Raw genomic sequence first — 22,951 nt, forward strand, 5'->3', positions numbered from 1 at the left:
ATGGAAGATAGGAGGCTGCGTGGTGTGGTGCTAAGAGTGATAGTATTTGAATTTAGAAGACCTAGTGTTCAAATCCCAGCGAGGTTACTCCTTCCCTTGGTGTCATTGGACAAACCAGTTCAGTTCGCCTTTCTAGATTGCACTTTTCCTACCTGTAAGATGTAAAAGGGTCACATCAGATGCCCTCTAAAATTTCTTCCAATGCTAAAGCTATGATCTTTAGAAAATGAAAGGCTTTTTTGCCTCTGAATTCTGTAATACCAAGGAGCAAAACATTATCAGACAAATGGGTAGGGGCAAATCTCTTGTTTGTTTCTTCTCTAGATTACCTCTCCACTCTCTCCCTTCTATAACTGGTACCATTCAGTGGAGTGAATTAGTGTTTAGTCACAATAAAAGCTATTCAAGAGGGAAGATCATTATTTTAATTCTATCTGTTCTTGCCCAGAAGGGAACTTTCATCATTTTTCCCATTGTGGAAATGTCTTATCTGGCTCCTTGAAGCAGTCATATGTCATTGACCTGGAAGATTAATTTTAGATGGAGCAGAAGGTCAATTTCTTGACACTCTCTTTTCTCACTGGTCCCTGGTAGCCCTAGGCTCCCCATTCCCCCAGTTTTCACCTTTGTGTTTATAGGTAACATTTTACATTTGTCTCCATTGACCTTCTCCTCTGACATATTTGTACACTCACTTAATCTCTCTGGGGGAATTGGCATCCAAGAAGGCTATGGGGTCAGTTTGTTTTAAGGAGAGTTTGTGGGCAGGCACAGAGGCAGACTTATGGCACTCCCCATTTTTCAACTGCCTGGAAATTCTAGGTTCCTGGTCTCCTTTCTGGTCCCATGGGCCATATTCTTCTTCCCAGGCAGCTCAGGATAAACAATGGCCTAAAGGCTTTCTACTTATGATGTATTAGGGAGCAGAGAGCTCAGAGGACCAACAAGTATTTATTAAACCCTTACTATGTGCTAAGCACTGTGTTTTGGGATTCAAAAAGCAGTCCTGATGTCAAGGAGCTCACCTTCTAATGGTGATGTGGACTCCATCACAATTTTAAAGAAGATAAGAATTATTTTTGTCAAGGAATTTCAAAGAAACTAAATCATAACTTGAAATTAGAAGGGGCCAATTGGGAAACTTCCTTCTTTCATTCTTTCTTTCTTTCCTTCCTTCTTTCTTTATTTAATAGTGGTTAGAGAGCTTGCCTTTGATCTGGGAAGACCTATTTTCTCAGTTCCACTTCTGACCCATATTCAATGTATGATGGTAAGTATGTATTATAGGCAATTTTTAAGATTGTAAGTTGCAGAAAAAGTGTCAATCAGCATTGGTAGAAGGGATTTCCTCATCTTAGAGTTCCTTATACCAAAAAAAAAAGAAGAAAAAAGAAAAGAAAAGAAAAAAAAGTCATAGAACTAGATCCAGTCTCTATTCTCTTTTGAATGGAAAACCAAGCTATTTCTTTGTGTTTTTAAAAAATGTTTTAAATATCTAGTGAACAGTTTAAACTGAGGATGAATTTACATATTATCTCTGACCTGAGATGTTATTCTACTATATAATAAGCTTAAAGAGGGAAACATTTTTTTAAAACCTTTACTATATCTCCTAGCTTATAATTCAGACCTTTGAACACAGTAGTGGCTTACTGAATGTCATAATATTGATTCAAGAATTCATACCAAAAAAGTATAACCTCAAAATATTATTGAACTGAATGCTTAAAAATCAATATTTCATTTTTTGGAGTACTTGTTTTGCCTTTGACTCACTTTGCAAACCCCTCAGTAAAAAGGACTTGCCCTAATTAGTCTTCCTACCCCTACCTCACCACCATTTTGACCTCTCTACTTCTGCCTATTCTTGATTCCTTCCCAGTTTTGGAATGGAATCAAATGCTGAGTTGGAAGGGAACTTAGAAGTCATTAAGTCCAACCAAATCCTCCATGAAAGCATTTCTTCTGCAGAATCCCAGATTGGTCATCTATCTTTCACTTGTTCCTTTGCCTTTTCATGGAGGACACTAAATGAAACAAAGTAGGTAAAATATTTTGCAAATTTTTATGCACAAGAACCATTGAGGTATAGTGGAAAATGTGGATTGAAGACTAGGTTCAAGTCCTTTGAAATCTACTGGTTGTATGAGCCTAAGGAAATCACTTAACCTCTCTGTAGTTATCCAGGCAACTAAGACTAGTCAGCTGTAAAGAAAGTACTGACTCTAAATGGTAGAGGAAATTCCATTTAATCATGAAACCACAGGTCTAATTCCTAACTCTATAAACTTGTCAGCTATTTATATTATTTATTAAGCTTACTAGCTATGTGACTATGGGCAGGTTACTTATAATCTTTCTATGCCTCTATTTCCATATCTGTAAAAAATTAGAATAACAATAGCACCTAATTCACAGGGTTGTTTGAAGTTCAAATGTGATAACATATATAGAATACATTGCAAATCTTAAAGCTATATTATAAACACTAATTATTATTTTTACTCTTTTAGTTATTTTTACTCCATGGCATAGTCCACTCCATATCTGGACTGGTATACATTTTAGCTTTTCTACATATTAAGCTAGAATCTTTCTATAAATTCTGCTTTCTGCTCTTACCTTGGCTATTCTTCACTCCATTCTGCATTGTTTATTATTGTTGAATTATTTTTTAGTTGTGTCTGACTCTTTTTAACTCATCTGGGGTTTTCTTGGCAAAAATACTACAATGGTTCCCTTCTCTAGCTCATTTTACAGATGAGGAAACTGAGGTAAGCAGGGTTAAGTGATGTGTCCAAGGTCACATAAGCTAGTAAGTGTCTGAGGCCAGATTTGTACTCAGGAAGGTGAGTTCTTGACTGTATATCTTTAAGACTGGGACATTAGGTACCGATTATATGTAAGTCATTCTGCTGGTGGGTGCTAAGAATAAAACAAAGCATGTTTGTGTCTTCCCTCAAGAAATTTATAGCCTACTGAGGTGGAAGAGGCTTCATGCAACATATACCCAGATTAACCTAATATAAAGCAGAAGGTAGTGAAATAAAAAAAACAGATTTGTCCCTGTATTACAAGAAAATTCAGAGAGGGGTGACCACTTTTAGCTCTTATGCCAGGGAATGGGAAGAGAACAGCAGAATTAAAGAAAGTCATGAAGGCAGGAGGAGCATCTTATTGAAATTTTCAGTCTTTCCCAAAGTCTGGCACAATGCTTTGCACAGAGGAAGCACTTACCACCTCTATTAATTTGAATTTGCTTTTAGAGTCCCAGGTCTGCTACTAACTTCTAAATGGAAATTGGATAATAGGAACAAGGGCAATTTCCAGATGTATAATTGACCCACTGGCAAAAGGTGAAGCAGAAGGTGGGCAAACAGCCATGTTGTTTCCATATGGATGGACCCAGTTTACTACCAGGAGGAATGTGGTACAGGTAAGCAGATTTGTGCTGCAGCATACCTCGTCCGGGGTCGGCTATTAAGGTGCAGCACATTGCTGTGGGGTCCTCAAACCTTGTCACGTCCCCGGGCATCCTGACCAAATGCTTGCCTTGAGCTATGATAACATGCCTCCTCCCCACTTAGAGTCCCGATTTCCTAACCTAGGCATTTGCCTAGTGAAGGGTGATCGTCATGATAGTCGGAGCTTAGAGCTGTGATTTCATGTACTTCTTCTCCTGAGCACTCCAGGATGTGGGTGCCCTAGTGAAGGAATGAAGCCGTTCCTTAAAGAGTCTGCTGAGTTCTTTCCAATTGTTTGGCTTTGTCCCTGCTACCTGACACCTCATTAAGAGTGCCCCTAGTACATGGCTCTCTACTTCCTGCTGAGACAACCACTAGCTGTGACCTGTTGGCAAGCTACATCTCCTTGCTGGGTCCAGTTCCTTCATCTAAGAAATAAAGGATAAAATGAGATGTTCTCTAAAGTCCCTTCCAACTCTAATATTCTATGATTATGGGAGTATAGGAGACTGGAAGGGGGAAAACACGTTGAGAAAAAGGGAATGTACTCATCCTCCTACTCTCATTCTGCTTTCATGAAAAGTGTTTTAGCCTAAAACAGGTGTTTTAAATATACCTTAAATATATATGCAAATAAATATATATTCTATATATGCACATACACACCTACATATATGTACATACCATATATATCCTGTGAAGCAAGTTTGAAGCTCTGTTCAGCTATCCTCTGCTCCAAACCCTAATAGTTTCCATACTGATCCAGCTCTGAAAATATTGAAAAGGTCCGCCTTTTAGAAGAAATTGAACTAATAATGAAGCACTATTTCTTCTCCATGCATATATAAATAACTTACATATACATACCATGTAATACCACACCAAGTGGGGAGGGAGAAAGCATTTTTAAGTATAAAAACTATGCATATGTATATGTAATGTATATGCATGTGTATGTGTGAATACACACATACAGTATTTATATTTTATATAGTTTATATACAATATAAATACAGTTTGGGTATATATGTACATATATACATAAATACATATCTATCTATAGACATATACAAACATACATTCACAATGTACATATATACATATACACACAGATGAATGCACACATGTATATGTATACACACAAATGCATGTATACATATACATATATATATAAGCAGACATATAGTATACATGTACATGTGTGTGTATATATATGTGACATATATATGTATATATATATATATATATATATACATAATTTCTTGACCATTATTAATTGAATTCTTGTTAATTGCTTTGTTTAATACTGCTCCTATCTATATTGGGATGCTGGCTTTTTTTTTTTCTCTGCTTATTTTCAGCTCAACAGTAGTTGGAGTTGTTAAATGCCACATTAACACTTCCTTATTATTATTAGGAACTACAACATTTCAAATAACTCTCTAGTTCTCTGAGGCTTCATTTATTTCTCCTATCTTCCAGAATAATCAGCTTCTGTTTAGCTCTTCCTATTTTCTGTTTTTTGGGCTAAGCGACCTTCTATACTTAACTTGAGGCACATGATATCACTAGGTCTCACCTCTCGGTTACTTCTAATTCTTTCTAAATCTCTCTGAGATGGTTCACAATAGGTCAGCATTTTCTCACTATACTACTCAACCTTTCCCTTTAGACTATGGGATTTCTATATACATGGTGATGCTTTTTTCAAAGACCTGGGTCTTAAATTCCATGCCCTTCATCTTTACCTAAGCCATACATGGGGATAATCATACCCTGGATCCCAGTATCTCATTATCACTCATAAATGTTTCATTTCCATTTTCAAAAACTCTCACATTTTTCTTTCTAACTATAATCTCCTATCATTACCTCTCTCTCTCTCTCTCTCTCTCTCTCTCTCTCTCTCTCTCTCTCTCTCTCTCTCTCTGTCTCTCTCTCTCTGTCTCTCTCTCTGTCTCTGTCTCTGTCTCTCTTTCTCTCTCTCTGTCTCTCTGTCTCTCTCTCTCTCTCTCTGTCTCTCTCTCTCTCTGTCTCTCTCTCTGTCTCTGTCTCTCTGTCTCTCTCTGTCTCTGTCTCTGTCTCTCTCTCTCTCTGTCTCTCTGTCTCTCTCTCTCTCTCTCTCTCTCTCTCCTCCTACATCAATTTTGTCATTATTACTAATTGTTAGCATTGTATAAACAGTAATATTTCTAATTGTTGGCTTTAATATTCTCAAAGTACTTTACAAATGTCCAATTTGATCCTCAAAACAAACCTGGGAGGTAGGTACTAATATTATTTTCATTTTACAAGTGAGGAAACAGAGGTAGGTCAAGCAACTTGGCCAAGCTCACATAGTCAGTAAATGTCTGAGACCAGAGATGCTTTCAAGTCCTCTTGACACCAAGTCTAGTGACCCGTCAACTGCACTGTGACTTCCAGTCCCTTCATCCTTCAGAGCTGTCCTAGGTCACTTCTAGTTCTTTTCTCTTCTCATTCTTTTTTAATCATTTCTTTAAATTTATTTACATTCAAAACAATTTTTAAAATTTGTTTTTAAGATTTTTGAGTTCTAGATTTGCTCCTTTATCCCCACCCACAATTAAGAAACCACATCTGATCTTTTCTCATTCTTGACTTTATGATGTACTAGTTTAGCTTCATACTCTCCTCTGAGCTCAAATCCCCTGCCTCCTTGTCCTATCGTTTTCAATGCCTTGCCAAAACCCAGCCTGGGATTATTCCTGCCATCTGCATCTACCTCTTCAGCTCTTACTCATATGCAGCTGAACTGTGCTGGAGGAAATCACACAGCCTTGCTGTCTGGATCCACTAGAAATTTATGTTATCTAATATTAACTGGGCCTTCATTGCCACAAGGGAATATTTTTACTCTTCCCTAATTGACTTTTTTTTTTCTTTTCTTATAGCAGCTGTTCTAAAATTTTTCTTCGCTCCTTAACCTGGTCTGTCTTATTTTACCCTGCCCTCACAGCAAATGATCTTCCATAATACTTTACTAGAAAAAAATTGAGGTAATTTACTATAAACATCTTCTTCTCCATTTCATATCTCAAAATCCCATGGTATCGTCTTTGATTTTCTCCTCCTATACTTCGGGCTCTAATAAAGAAGTAGTTCTTTTTCTTGCCAAAGTTCACTCTTTTATGTATTCTTTCAATCCCATAGATTTTTGTCTCCTCTGGCAGATTGTCCCAATAATTATCCCTTTCTCCCTTCTCAAATCTTTATTTCTCTCCATTAACAACAATTTTGCTGCTTAAAAACATACTTATCTCTCCCATCCTTAAGAACCCTTTATTTGACCTTGCCAAAAAAGAACACAAAAGACTAAACTTATTTCCCCCCCTTTTTTTTCTAAAGAAAGGTTAACTGTGAAGATAATGTGGGTGATAAACTAAAAAAGGAACATAAGCCCTCAAAAAAATCATGTCAGGAGTTTATTATATATAATTCTTTGTTCCTACAGGAGGTCCTGAACATCTAGTGGGATTTGTAACCCAACCAAGAGCCCAGATCTCTGTGTTTCTGCCCTTATATACAATTCATTGTTGCTGGTTAGATTCACAGGTATTCAATAGGAAGGCAACCTTAGGGACAGTTGATTGGTGGATGGTCTGGACCCAAATTTTAACTCCATCCTCCCTCTCATGAACCACAAGGGCATCATGATTATGAACTATTGCTAACCTTGCATACCAGGATTAGATGGAGATTGCTAGACTGATTAAAATCAGTAGAAGATTGCATTCCTAGCCTAAATATAGCTGACTTAACTGATACTGGATCTATAGAAGCTTTCTGATACACAGTCAGATTAGTTAGCAGTCACTTCTGCCAGCTAGGGCCTAGTAATAGGTCAACCCTCCTAATTATTGAACTAGTAGGTAAGAGGAATATTGTAGATATAATTAATCTAGATTTTAGAAAATCATTTGATGAAGGAGTTGCTGCTATTACTGTGAAGAAAATAGAAAAATGCAATATATAGATTTGAAAGTGGTTGAATAGTCAAACTCAGAATGTCTCTAATGATACTATATCAACTTGGCAGAAAGTCTCCAGTGGAGTAGCTCAAATATCTGTGCTTGGTCCTGTATTTATTAAATTTTTAATCCATGCCTTGGAAAATGACATCAATGACATGTTCATCAAATCTGCAAATGAATGAAATGATGCTGGGGGATATAGATAACACAATAGATGACAGATTTAGGATTCAAAAGTGATCTCAACAGGCTAAAGCATTGGACTAAATCTAACAAAATGACATTCAATAGGGATGAATGTAAAGTCTTACTATTGGCTTTAAAAAGTCAGCTCCAAAAGTACAGTATGGTGGAAACATGGTTAGATAGCAATTTACTTGAAAATTTTTTTTACTGGACTAAAAACTCAATATGAGCCACCAGTGTGATATGGAAGCCAAAAAGCTTACGTAATCCTGGGCTATATTAAGAGAGGCGTACCTTATAGGAATAAAAAGATCATAGTCCTTTTGTACTCTGCCCTAGGCATCCCTCATTTGGAATATCATGTTCAATGCTGGGTCCCACAGTCAAAGACAAAGTAGAGAGAGCCCAGAGAACAATCAGTGTGGTTAGGAGTCTTGAGTTCAGATGTACGAAGATTGGTTAAGCAACTTGGAGTATTTAGCTTGGAGGTTAGAAGAACTGAAGGTGGGATGGAGATAACTGTTTTTAAGCATTTAAAAGGAAGTCATATGGAATAGAGACTAACCTGTTCTGTTTGAACCCACAGGGCTGAAGCAGGAGCAAAGGAAGATGCAATAGAGGACAAGTTAGAGACACATCAAGAAAATCTTACTAATAATTAGAGCTATTCAAAAGAAGGGGCAAATTATCACCTCAAGTAGATTCCTTTCATTGGAGGCCTTCAAGAAAAGACTGGGTAACCACTTGTCAGGTTTGTTGTTGTTGTGGTTTGGACAAGTGTGCTCCGAGGTCCCTTTCAACTCTTAAGAGCTATGAATCAACCATTCCTTCAAGCTCTTGTCCCTTCTCTAGGCTTCCTTTCATAGCAAAACTAAAAAAAAGTTCTCTATTCTTGTTGCTACCTCTTCTTCTCCTCTTCCTTCTCATTTTGACTTACAACTTCTTCATTCATGGGAACTTCTCTCTCTAAAGTCACCAATAATCTTTTCATTGTCCAGTGCAATGGTCTTTTCCCCAATCCTCATCTTTCTTGATTTGCAGCATTTGATAATGTTGGCTATCTTCTCCTGAAGGCTCTCCTTTTGAGCCACCCTGTTCTCATTTTCTCCTACTTATCTGTCTAATTCCATAGTCTCCGTTGCTAGTTCAGCACTTATGTCCCATCCTCATACTATAGTAGCACAACTAAAGCTCTATCCTTTTTCTTTTTCCCTTTATTCAGTCTCACTATATTATCACTTCTCCTTGGGTTTAATTATCATCTCTCTACAGATGACCGCTACATCTATTTTTCCAGACTGTTCTTTCTTCTAAGCTCCATTTCCACATCTCCACCTGCTTACTCAGTGTTTCAATCCTCCTACTCCTTAGCCATCTCAAATTAAATATGTCTCAAGCAGAACTGTATCTATTTCCTCCAAAATCTGGACTTCTCAACTTTCTCAGTTCCATTGAGAGTATCACTATCCTTCTAATCATCCATGTTCAGAGCCTCAGAACCATCATATTCCTCAGTCTCCCTCACATCCTCAAATTCAATTAGTTGCTTATCTTATCTGTCCCATAGATATTTTAAATTCAGCATGTCCAGTACTGAACTTATCTTTCTCTTCAATCCCTCTCCTCTCTATTTCTAACTTTCCTCTGGCTGGTGAGGGTACCACCACTATGCCTTTGGCACTGAGGCATCTTCTCACTCTCTTCCACCCACTCGTTGCTCTCCCTAATCAATCTGTTGCTACATCCTGTTTATTTGACCTTCACAACATCTCTTATATATACCCCATTCTTTTCTTTCACATTGACACAATGCTGTTAGCAGCCTTTATCTCTTCATTCTTGGACGATTGCAATTACTTTCTGAATGACCTCTTTGCCACAAATCTCTCCCATTACAGTCCATCCTTCACTCCTTTCACTTCTTAAAATCCTTAGCTTCCTTTAAACTCAGTTCAATCATCACCTCTCCTATGCAGCCTTTCTTAATCATCCCAGTTTCATCTATCTCTATCTCTAACCATGGCCAGTTAGGTTGCTTAGTAGAGAGGACAGAGGACTCTTCCTAGCTGTGTGATTTCTGAGCAAGTTGCTTTTCCTCTTTTTGCCTTACTTTCTTAACTATAAAATAGGAATAATAGCAAGGTTGCTGTGAGAATCAAATGAAATATTTGTAAAATGCTTAACATAGTGCCTGGTACACAGTAGGTGCTATATACATTTTTTATTTCCTTCCCTCCCTACCTCCCTGCCCCAATCTATCTGGCCTTGTGAATGCCCCCTTCTAATACTGCCCTCTCATTGGTTATTTGCCCCTTCCCTGGGACTCTTGGTAAGTGGGAGGCTCTGGCCAGTGACTGGGCAAAGAATACAGCTGATTCACACACTCCTGCTCTTGGCCTCTGGGGCTATAGAAAGAAAAATTCTACTGCTTGGAGGAAGATAGGCTGATTATTTCCTTTCTGCTCACCATTCCTCTTTCCCCCTATGCCCACGGGGAACTCTAGGAATATGCAAACTATACCTATTTTATAATCTAGCCTGGAAATACCTTCCATACCCCTGTCCTTTCTAGCCTTTCAGAGCAGAAAACCTAGTTCCTAAATTAACCCACTAACCCAGCCCTGGGATGGCTGGCTATAATTTTCTTTGTCAGCTCACCAATATCTCCCATGACCCAGGCAACCTGATGGAGACTGACAAACTTCCCCACCCACCTGATCCTCTGCTGCCTGAAATGCTACAACCCCCCTGCTGTGTTCAGAGGGGGAATTTTTCTCTCTAGTAACTCAGTTTAACAGTTAATAATGGTACTGAACATGCATGTAACAGTTTTCATCTTCTGGGCACTTTATAGCCATTATGAAGCTAATCACCATATCTGTTACTTTCTATAAACACATCACAATTGTGTATACACACCCATCATCCAGGGAACAAAAGCTCATTATGGGACTTGGGAAGAAACAGCAGTGTCAAACCAGCCTTCTCCTTCTGGTGCCTTATTTATTTATTTATTTTTTAAATAGAAACTATGGAGAGAGAATAAAGTGGGAACAAAACAAACTCAGGCTAGCAAAATGGAGCAGTCACCAAACAGTGCAAAATAAAGCATGCTGAATGCAAAAGAGCAATCAATAAAGCCATGTGAGAGTTCAGAAAAAAAAAAAGTATATATATGGAAGGGAGCATGGGGAAGGCTACTTGTAACAGGCAACATTTGAAGTAGATCTTGCCTGGTAGATAGGATTTCATCATTCTTCTTTGGAATTGTCAAGCAAAGTGACATTTCAGATGGCAGATTTGAATTAATCAGAGCATTTTAATAGTCCAATCCACTTCAAGGTGTTGCTTCTGTACTCTGGGGCAGCTAGGTGGTGCAGTGGATAGAACACCAAACCTGGAGTCAGGAAGGCCCATTTTTCTGAGTTAAAATCTAGCCTCAGATACTTACTAGCTGTGTGATCCCGGACAAGTCACTTAATCAAATTTTCCTCATCTCTAAAATGAGCAAACCATGCCAGTATCTTGTCAAGAAAACCCCAAATGGGGTCAGAAGAGCTGGAGACTACTGAAAAACAACTGAATTTAAAGGCAGAGATTTAGTTTCGTACTTCTAAAGGTAGAAAAGCAATCATGGAAAGAGCTCCAGATCTGGAACCAAGGTATTGGATGAATCACTTTATCTCCCTCAGTTTTAGTTTTTCATTTGTAAAATAAGGGATTTAGAATAAACAGCCTCTGGGGTCCCTGTGTTTACATGACTCTGTATTTAGAATTCATTTTTCTCTTTTGTAAAATAAAAGGATTAGAAGAGATGACTTCTAATTCTAAGGTCATGACAACTCTGAATCCCATGAGTTCATAGTGAACTGGCTGTAAGAGTCCTTCTCTCCAGACAGAGCAAAAGATCCTAATCAAACCCTTCACACAATCACAAAATGATCAACTACTGTTGGATCAACAAAAAGAATCAACTAATCACCAAATATTTATTAAACATTTACCCCATATCAGACACTGTACTATGTACTGAGGGTGCAAAGGCACAATGGAAACAGTCCTTAATCTCAAAGAATTTACATTCTAAGGGAAGAAACAACAGATAGATAGATAAGTGCATGGATGGATAGACAGATAGATTCAAAATAAATAAAGGGTAATTTTGAGGAGAAGGCACTAGGTGCTAGAGGAACAGGAAAGGCATGAAGACTAGGGAGCTTGAGTCGAAATGTTAAGATAACTAGGGATTCTAAGAGATTTAGGTGAGGAAGGAGAGAATCCCTGGCAAACTCCTGTGTGAAAGCATGAAGATGAGAGATGGAGATTTTTGCATGAGCCACAGTAACAGCTTTCTAAGTCACAATCATGTCTCAAGCATATTAGCAGGCTTCTACAGCAGTTTATCAGACTTCCCCCTTTATGGAAATAATTATAGGATCATGGAACTCCAGAGTTGGAAAGCAGCTAAAGGTTCTCTTTGAACAGAAATCCTGATAGATATAACCAAAAGGTGGGTGATCATCCAACTACTGCTGCTTGAAGACTGCCAGTTAGGGGGAAATTTCCTAAGGTAGATTCTACTATTTTTAGAATCCTCTGAGTCTCCATTTTGACATCTCCAATAGCCAGGAAGATTTTCCTTATGTCAAATCATGAAAGATTTGTTGACTATATACTATGAGCAAATTCCAGGTAAGATTATTGTGATCATGTTGATGGATTGAGCATAAGTCCTTCTCTCAATGAGAATAGTGGTTGTTTTTATTTGTTTAAATAATAACTAAGAGCACTTGTAGCAGGGCCTGCGTTCTCTACTGCTATAATGAAACTTTTCCCTCAAAGGTCAAATCCACTGGCCTTTGTTTCATTCTTTACCTGCTTAATTTGTCTGGAATTCTTGACACTATTGACCATACTTCCTATTCCATACTTTATTATCCTAAGCTTATCTTCTACCTATTCTTTTCTGAGTTCCTCCCTCTCTGTCTTACTGGCTCCTCATCCTCTCCCCCACTTATTAGGATGGATATTTCCAAAAGAACAATCCTTGAGTCTCTTTTCTTTTTTCTTTACATACTTTCCTTTGGCTATCTCACTCATTCCTCTAGCTTCAATTATTATCTTTCCATAAGAAGCTTTTAAAACTACATTTCTAGCCCCAAACTCTAATTTAAACTTCAGACCAATCTTTCCAACTACTTATACCTGATCTCCACCTAATGTCCAAAAGTATCTCAAATTCAACCTGCCTAAACTGAAAATATTATCAAGAATTCTTTACTTAGGGTACAGACAATGTGGATGCAGAGGAGGACATGCACAGGATAGTCAGGAACACAGGAGACAAGATGAACAGAAAACAGTTTGTTGAGAAATTTTGGCCAGTTCCCTACTACATTTGCTCTCTTGTAGAGTCCACTTTCCTCCACAACACCTGTAGAAGTACATGGTGGAAGCCTATGAGGCATACCTATCTGGTGGGGGAAGATCTATAAATTCCCTATTGGTGCTTGAGAGAAGACCTTAACTACCCTACCATAATTACATTTCTGTCAAAAACCAAGCTCATTAACTTTTTCCTCAATGCTATACTTCCTGACTTCATTATTTCTGTTTTTGATACCATCAATTATCAAATCCCCCATGGTCATAAATTTGATGCTATTTTTGACACCTTCTTCCTTACTTTTTATTTTTTAAAATGTTTTTTATTGATATCTTTGGTTCCTTGCATCATCCTAGTTTTCCTAAGTTTTTTCTTATCTCTTTATTCAAGTCCTACTTGATCCTTATACTTTCCTTACATTTTTATTTATTTTTTTTTGATGTGTGGTTGTTCTACATTGTTGTAGTTTTGGTGTAAATTATTTTCTTGGCTCTGTTAACTTCATTCTGAATTAGTTCATATAGATCTTTCATGCTCTTATACATTAATCATACACTATTATTTATAGCATGGTCATATTCTACTACATTCACATACCACAATTTTTTAACTGTTCTCCAAAATTTGGACATCTAATTTGTTTCCAATTCTTAGCTATCACAAAAAATGCTGTCATAAATATTTTGGAGTATATGGTGGCTTTATTCTTACTAATGGCTTCTTTGGGATATGTCTAGTAATAAAGTTTCTGGTTCAAGAAGTATGATCATTTTAGTCACTTTATTTACATAATTCCAAATTCCTTTCCAAAATGTCTTTACTGATTTATAGCTTCTCTTAAAATGTATTATTGTGCCTATCTTTCCACAACTCCTCCAAAAATGATTATTGCTATTTTGTGGACATTTTTGCCAATTTTCAGGACATGAGACAAAACCTCAATTGTTTTGATTTGCCTTTTTCTTAATATTAATGATTTGCAGTATTCCTTTCTGTGGTTGTGAATATATTGCAATTCTTCTTTTGACAAATGTTTATTCTTAATTTTCACCATTTATCACTTGGGAAATGGATATCAATTATATATATATATATATATATATATATATATATATATATATATATATATATATATATATATATATACACACACACACACATACATATATATATATATATATCATCTAGTATCAAAGAAATTTGATACAAAAAATTTCCCACTTTCCTTTTTATTATAGATTCACTAATTTTGTGAAGCTTTTCAGTTTCAAGTAATCAAAAATCATTGATTTTTTAAAAATTGCCTCTATCTTTTGTTTGGTTAGGAATATATCTCCTATACATAGCTGTAATAGGTATATGATGTGTTTCTTCTAATTTTTAATAGTATGCTCTTTAATATTATACTTATAAATCCACTTAGAAAATATTATGGAATAATATGTGATGGTCTAAAACTGCCAAAATACTTTCCAGTTTTTTCAGAAGTTTTATTATTTAAATTTTTAAAAAAATGTTTTCCTAGGTAATTTAAAATTTTTGTTTTATCAAATACTGATTTATTGAGTTCTTTTGTTTCTGATTCTCCTTTTCCTAGTCTTTCATTGATTGATCTCTATTTTTAATCTGATAACAATTGGTTTTGATGGCTTCTATTTTTAATATTTGGTGTCTGAAATTGTTATTTTTCCTTTATCCTTATTTCTTCTCACAATTTTTCTTGATAGTCTAGATCTTTTATTTTTCCAAATTAATTTTGTTATTATTTTGTCAATTTTATAAACACCTTTCTTGATAATTTTATTGATATAGAATTAAAATGTAAATTAATTTTGGTAGTATTATCAATTTTTATTATATTTGTATAGCCTAGACATGAGCACTGAATAATCCTCTAACTATTGAAGTTCTTTATTTTTTAAAGGAGCACTTTGTAATTAAATCTACATAAGTCTTTGTTGTGCTTTAAGAAGTTGATATCTGAATTTTGTAGTAACTACAGTGGTGCTTCCACTGTTTAGTTATAATTATATAGAAATATTATTAATTTTTAAGGATTTATTTTCAGCATGTAACTTTGCTAAAGCCATTCTCTTAATATTTGTTGATTGCTTCGAATTTCCCAAATAAAACACCAAATAATCAGCAAACAGGAATAGTTTTATCTCTTTCTTACTTATATTTATGCTTTTAATTTTTTTCTCTTATTGCTGTTGCCAGAAATTATACCAATTATACCAAATAATAGTGGGGAGAGTGGGCATTCTTGTTTAATTCCTGTATTTATTGGGAGATTCTAGCATATCCCCATTGCACATGACACTTGAGTTTGAATTTTAGAATAGATTCTTTTTAAAGATATTCAAAAAAGGTCCTTTCATGCACATACTTTTTTTCAAGTTATATTTTATTTTTTCAATTACATGTAAAGACAATTTTTAACATTCATTTTTTATAACATTTTGAGTTCCAAATTTTCTTCCCCCTTCTCTCCTCCCTAAGATGGAAGCAACTTGATAAAGGTTATATATATATGTGTAATCATGTAAAACATATTTCCATAGTAGTCATATTGTGAAAGAAGAAACTGAATAAAAGGGAAAAAACCTATGAAAAAACAAAGTGAAAATATGCTTGGTTCTGTCTTTAGACTATATTAGTTCTTTCTCTGGATATGAATAGCATATTCCATCATAAATCTTTTTGAATTGTCTTGGGTCATTGTATTGCTGAGAAGAGCTAATTGTCATAGGTGAACATCACATTATGTTACTGTTACTTTGTACAATGTTCTATTTTGTTCACTTCCCAACATCAGGCTACACAAGTCTTTCCAGGTTTTTCTGACATATATTCAGCATCACTTCAGCAAAATAGTATTCCATTTCATTTAGCATAATTTGTTCAATCATTCCACAATTGATGGGCAACCCCTCAATTTTCAATTCTTTGTCACCACAAAAGAGGTGTTATAAACATTTTTATACCTATAGATTCTTTCCTTTTTTTTTTTTTTTAAACAATCTATTTGAGATATAGCCCTAATAGTAGTATTGCTGGGTCAAAGGGTATGCATAGTTTGATTGCCCTTAGGACATACGTGGTTCCAAATTGTTTTCCAAAATGGTTGGGTCATTTTACAACTCCACCAACAATGCATTGATTTCCCAATTTCCCTACATCTCCAACATTGATCATTTTCCTTTTCTGCCATTTTAGTTAATCTGATAAGTATGATGTGGTACCTCAGAACTGCTTTATTTTGCATTTCTCTCTCTAATCAATAGTAATTCAGAGCATTTTTTTCATATGACTACAGATAACTTTGATTTGATTTCTTCATTTGAAAACTGCTTGTTCATATCCTTTGACCATTTTTCATTCAGGAAAGACTTTTTGAGAAACGAGACCTTTATCAGAGATACTTGCCATGGAAACTGTTTGGCAGCTTTCTGCTTTCCTTCAGATCTTGGATGCATTGGTTTTGTTTGTTAACCCTTAATTGGCTTATGTTAAGGAGCACTTTGTAATTAAATCTATATAAAACTTTTATGTGCTTCAATTTAACACCCCTTTAAGACCTTTTATGTGCTTTATTTAAAAGGTTTGTTTTAACCCTTTTAAAATTTAATACAATTGAAATTCTCCATTTTAAATCTTGTAATGCTATCTCTTGTTTGCTCATAATTTCTTTTCTCCAAAGATCTTTTTTTTTCTTTTTTAAAATTAATTTTATAATTATAACATTTTTTTGACAGTACATATGCATAGGTATTTTTTTTTTACATTATCCCTTGTACTCCCTTCTGTTCTGAGTTTTTCCCCTCCTTCCCTCCATCTCCTACCCTAGATGGCAGGCATTCCCATACATATTAAATATCTTATACTATATCCTAGGTACAATATATATGTGCAGAAACGAATTTTGTTGTTGTTGTTGTTGCAAAGGAAGAATTGTATTTGGAAGGTAAAAATAATCTGGAAAGAAAAACAAAAAAAATGCTCACAGTTTACACTCATTTCCCAGTGTTCCTTTTCTGGGTGTAGCTGATTCTGTCCATCATTGGTCAATTGGAATTGGATTAGCTCTTCTCTATGTTGAAGATATCCACTTCTATCAGAATACATCCTTATACAGTATCATTGTTGAAGTGTATAATGATCTCCTAGTTCTGCTCATTTCATGCAGCGTCAGTTGATGCAAGTCTCTCCAAGCCTCTCTGTATTCCTCTTGTAGGTAATTTCTTACAGAACAATAATATTCCATAATATTTATATACCACAATTTATCCAGCCATTCTCTAATTGATGAACATCCATTCATTTTCCAGTCTCTAGCCACTATGAAAAGGGCTGCCACAAACATTTTGGCAAATACAGGTCCCTTTCCCTTCTTTAGTATTTCCTTGGGATATAAGCCCAGTAGTAGCACTGCTGGATCAAAGGGTATGCACTTTTGGATAACTTTTTGGGCATAATTCCAGATTGCTCTCCAGAATGGTTGGATTCTTTCACAACTCCACCAACAATGCATCAGTGTCCCAGTTTTCCCACATCCCCTCCAACATTCATCATTATTTGTTCCTGTCATCTTAGCCAATCTGACAGGTGTGTAGTAGTATCTCAGAGTTGTCTTAATTTGCATTTCTCTTATCAATAGTGATTTGGAACACTCTTTCATATGAGTGGAAATAGTTTTAATTTCATCATCTGAAAATTGTCTGTTCATATTCTTTGACCATCTATCAATTGGAGAATGGCTTGATTTCTTATAAATTAAAGTCAATTCTCTGTATATTTTGGAGATGAGGCCTTTATCAGAACCTTTAACTGTAAAAATGTTTTCCCAATTTGTTACTTCCCTTCTAATCTTGTTTGCATTTGTTTTGTTTGTGCAAAACCTTTTTAATTTGATGTAATCAAAAGTTTCTATTTTGCGATCAATAATGATCTCTAGTTCTCCTTTGGACACAAATTCCTTCCTCCTCCACAAGTCTGAGAGGTAAACTATCCTATGTTCTTCTAATTTATTTATGATCTCGTTCTTTATGCCTAAATCTTGGACTCATTTTGATCTTATCTTAGTATGTGGTGTTAAATGTGGTCCATGCCTAGTTTCTGCCATACTAATTTCCAGGTTTCCCAGCAGTTTTTGTCAAATAATGAATTCTTATCCCAAAATTTGGGATCTTTGGGTTTGTCAAACACTAGATTGGTATTTTTATTCACTATCTTGCCCCATGAACCTAACCTATTCCACTGATCAACTAGTCTATTTCTTAGCCAATACCAAATGGTTTTGGTGACTGTTGCTTTATAATATAGTTCTAGATCAGGTACAGCTAGACCACCTTCATTTATTTATTTTTTTTCATTACTTCCCTTAAAATTCTCAACCTTTTGTTGTTCCATATGAATTTTGTTGTTATTTTTTCTAGGTCATTAAAATAGTTTCTTGGGAGTCTGATTGGTATAGCACTAAATAAATAGATTAGTTTAGGGAGTATTGTCATCTTAATTATATTCACTCGGCCTATCCAAGAGCACTTAATGTTAATGTCTTTCCAATTATTTAAATCTGACTTTATTTTTGTGGCAAGTGTTATGTAATTTTGCTCATATAATTCCTGACTTTCCTTTGGTAGATATATTCCTGAATATTTTATACTATCAACAGTTATTTTGAATGGAGTTTCTCTTTGTATCTCTTGCTGTTGGATTGTGTTGGTAATGTATAAAAATGCTGAGGATTTATATCCTGCAACTTTGCTAAAGTTCTGAATTATTTCTAATAGCTTTTTAGCAGAGTCTTTGGGGTTCTCTAAGTATACCATCATGTCATATGCAAAGAGTGATAGTTTGATTTCCTCATAACCTGCTCTAATTCCTTGAATCTCTTTCTTGGCTCTTATTGCTGAGGCTAGCGTTTCTAGTACTATATTGAGTAGTAATGGTGATAGTGGGCAACCTTGTTTCACTCCTGATTTACAGGGAAAGCTTCCAGTTTATCGCCATTACATATGATGTTTACTGGTGATTTTAAATATATGCTCCTTATTATTTTAAGGAATAGTCCATTTATTCCTATACTCTCAAGGGTTTTTAGTAGGAATGGATGTTGGATTTTATCAAATACTTTTTCTGCATCTATTGAGATGATAATATGGTGTTTATTAATTTGATTATTAATATGGTCAATTACACTAATAGTTTTCCTAATATTAAACCAGCCCTGCATTCCTGGTATAAATCCTACTTGATCATAATGTATTATCCTGGGGATGATTTTCTTAAGTCTTTTTGCTAATATTTTATTTAAGATTTTAGCATCATCTTCTCCATAGATCTAATGGGTACGCTATTCCTTGCTCTCCTAATTTGCTTACGGTATCACACTTTATATCTAAGTTATGTACTTGTTTTGACTTTATCTTTGTATATAGTACAAGATGTTGGTCTATACCTAGTTTCTGCCATACAATGTTCTAGTTTTCCTAGCAGTTTTTGTCAGATAGTTAATTCTTTGGATTTATCAAACAGGTCATTTTAAAGTCATTTACTACAAAAATAGATACAAAAGATATCTTTTGTAGTTAATCTATTCCACTAATCCATGATTCTCTTTGTTAACCAGTTACCAAATAATTTTGATGATTTCTACTTTATAATATTATACCTATATTTTGTAAATTTTTTAGCATTAAATAATGTTGTATCATTTTTCCATCTATTGATATGATTGTGAAGTTTTGGATATCTTGGTTTTTAATATTGTTTAATTAATATTAAAATAATTAATTTTAATATTATTCATTGATTATGTTGATAGTTTTCCCAATTTTAAAGTACTGTTGCAACACTTGTATAAATTCTACTTAATTATAATGAATGATTTATTACATAAATCTTCATAGTTTGACAGGATTTGATTTAATATTTTTAGAGTCTATGTTTATAAATAATATTGGTTTATAGTTTTTTCCCCTGCCTTTTATCTTTCCCTGGCTTAGGTTTTATATCTAGAACTATATTTTGCTTATAAAATGATTCTGATAGTATGCCTTCTTTCTTAATTTTTGAGAATAATTTGTGAAGTATTGGTACTAATTATTCTTTAAAAGTTGGATAGGAGCTTTCTATAAATCCACCAAGATTAGAAGTTTTTCCTTTGATAATTTCTTTGTAGACACATCTAATTCCTTTTCTGAGATAGAATTATCTCTATTTGGTCTTCTGATAGTATTTTGAGTTCTCAGTTTTATTAATATGCAGCTGTGCATAATGGTATATTTTGGTTATTCATTTTATTTCATCTGGTTTTCCTGTTATTTCACCTTGCTCATTTGCTGTTTTATTAATTTAATTCTGTTTTTTTTTTTAAATTAGATAAGTTAAAGTTTTTCAGTTTTATCAGTCTTTCATATAACTAGCCTTTAGTTTTATATATCATTTGTATTTTTGTTTCTAATTCATATATTTCTTCTCTAATTTTTAATATATCTTCTTTTGGGCTTCTTTTGTTTTTTTATTTGTTGATTTTCTATTTTTTAAAAAAATCATATTCAGTTCATAATTCTCTTTTTTCCTCTCTTTTATTGATATATGTTGACAAGGATTTTGCTTGATGATTATGCTTGTAATGTCTGATTTTTCCATCGAGGGCTGCTTTAGCTGCATCCCCAAAATTTTGGTATGTTATTTCATTGTTATAATTTTATTATATTTTATTTTATATTTTATATATTTTATACATATTTTATATTTTATACATTTTAATATATTTTATATAATAGTTATTGTTTTCATGATTTGTTTTTTCACTCACTCATTATATAAGATTTCATTGTTAAGATTTCATTTGGGTCTGTATTTTAATTTATGATCCTTTAGCGAATTACTATTTTCATTGTGTTATAATCCATAAATGATGATCTTTCTATTTTTTTGTACTTGTTTGCAATATTTCTGTACCCTACTACATGGTCAATTTTTGTAAACATTCTACCTAGTGCTGAAAAATATGTATATGCTTTTATTGTTCCATTTAGAATATATTACAAGTTTTTTTTTTTAAATTCTGCTCTCTCCAGGAATTTGTTTAGTTCCATAGCTTCCCTTTTGTTCATCTTTTTGTTAGATTTATTCAAAATTAAGGAAGGATATCAAAGTCTCCTATCATTACTATGTTATTGTCAATGTTATTTTGCCACTCAGATAATGTTTCCTTCAGTAGTTTAGAGAATAAGGCATTTGTGGTATATACTTGCTACCAATATTGGTTTGTTGTCTCTAGTTTTTTTTTTTCCAGCACAATATAGTTTCCTTGTTTATTCCCTTTTAATTTGTTTTGTCTTTGTTAAAGTCAAGAGTGTATTTTTTTGAATAACTCAATGCATAATAATTTTTTCCATTCCCTAAGTTTTATTTAGTGTATGTCTTTGTTTTAAAAATATTTTTTTTTCCTAAGCAACAGATTGTAGGGTTTTCTTTTCACATCCAACCTGCCATTCTTTTTTGTTTTATTGGATTGTCTAATCCATTCACATTTAAAATGGTAAAAGTTAGGTTTATATTTTCATCCATCTGTCCCTGACATTTTTTTCAAGTTAGGGATTTTTCCTTTCTTCTACTTAAATCCTGTACTATTTTCCAGAATCAGGAGAATGTTGTATGTGTAATAGCAAGATTGAGTCCTTTACCTTGACATTTTTAAAGGTGATCCTGTTCTTTCCCCCTTTACTCCATCCCCTCCTTTTACTTGTTCCTCCTTTCCTTTTGAGATTTTATTTATTAGTTCCTTTTCATCTCCTGATTTAATCTGATATAGAATTTTTCCTTCTCCCTTTCCCCTTTTTAGTCAAACATATTTCCACTTACCAAGATTAAGAGAGCAAAAGTTTTCTAATCTAGAGGGTCATTCTATTTTCATACTTTTGTGGGTAGCAAGATTCATTCTGAATTGAGACCCAATACCTTTTTCAGAAAAGAGTTCTGGCTTTTCTTCAAGCATGTAGACCAGAAAATAAAGAATGATAGGTTTAGAGATGTCAAAGGACTTAAAGGATTATCCAGGCTGAACCCCTTCTCTCTTCATCTCCTCTCCAATCCCACTTACTGAGAAGGAAGTATAGAGTAGTTTCATGCGCACTATATAAAGAGTGGATATCTATCTTAAAATTCAAAATTTGTCAAGTCCTCCCATTACAAACCTGGGAAATACAGATGAAGAAAATGAGTCCTAACATGGGGAAATGACTTAGTCAAAATCACATGGTAAGTAGTTGAGGAGTTTGCTCCCAAATCTTCTGACTCTATATATGAGTCATGTAATATGCTATAATAGAATGAGCTGCAGACTGAAATCAGAAGACCTTGATTTGAATTCCAGCTTTATTATTTTACTTAGTGTATGTTTGTGTGACCTTGGATAAGTCATTTAATCTCTCCTTAATTAATTTTCCTCTTGCCTTCTTGATGCACCTTACATCATCTATGTCTGGAATTTTCCTCTCCTCATCTCTTCATTCTGCTTTGCCTCTCTTAATTTTCTCCATTTTATTCTGTAAATCTTGTTTATATATAGATGTTTGTACTTTATCTCTTCTATTCAATTGTGAGCTCCTTGAGAGATTGTTTTTGTCATTCTTTGTATCTCAGAGTATAGCACAGTGCTCAGCACATATTAGATGCTTGATAAACACTTGTTCATTTGCCTGCTTGACCTCTATTTTGCCCATTTCACAGGGCTATTGTAGAACACTGAATCCTAAAGGGCTATTAAAATATCAGTTACCATGATATAACACAGAACAAGATGACTTTATCCTGATAGACACTTTAAGGCAAAAGTTACCAATGAATCACTTGTTCATAAAAAATCCTAAATGTGGTCAAAACAGAATGTCAGCTTTTAAGTAGAATTG

Source organism: Sminthopsis crassicaudata, chromosome 2, assembly GCF_048593235.1.
Source record: "Sminthopsis crassicaudata isolate SCR6 chromosome 2, ASM4859323v1, whole genome shotgun sequence".
Classification (NCBI taxonomy): Eukaryota; Metazoa; Chordata; class Mammalia; order Dasyuromorphia; family Dasyuridae; genus Sminthopsis; species Sminthopsis crassicaudata.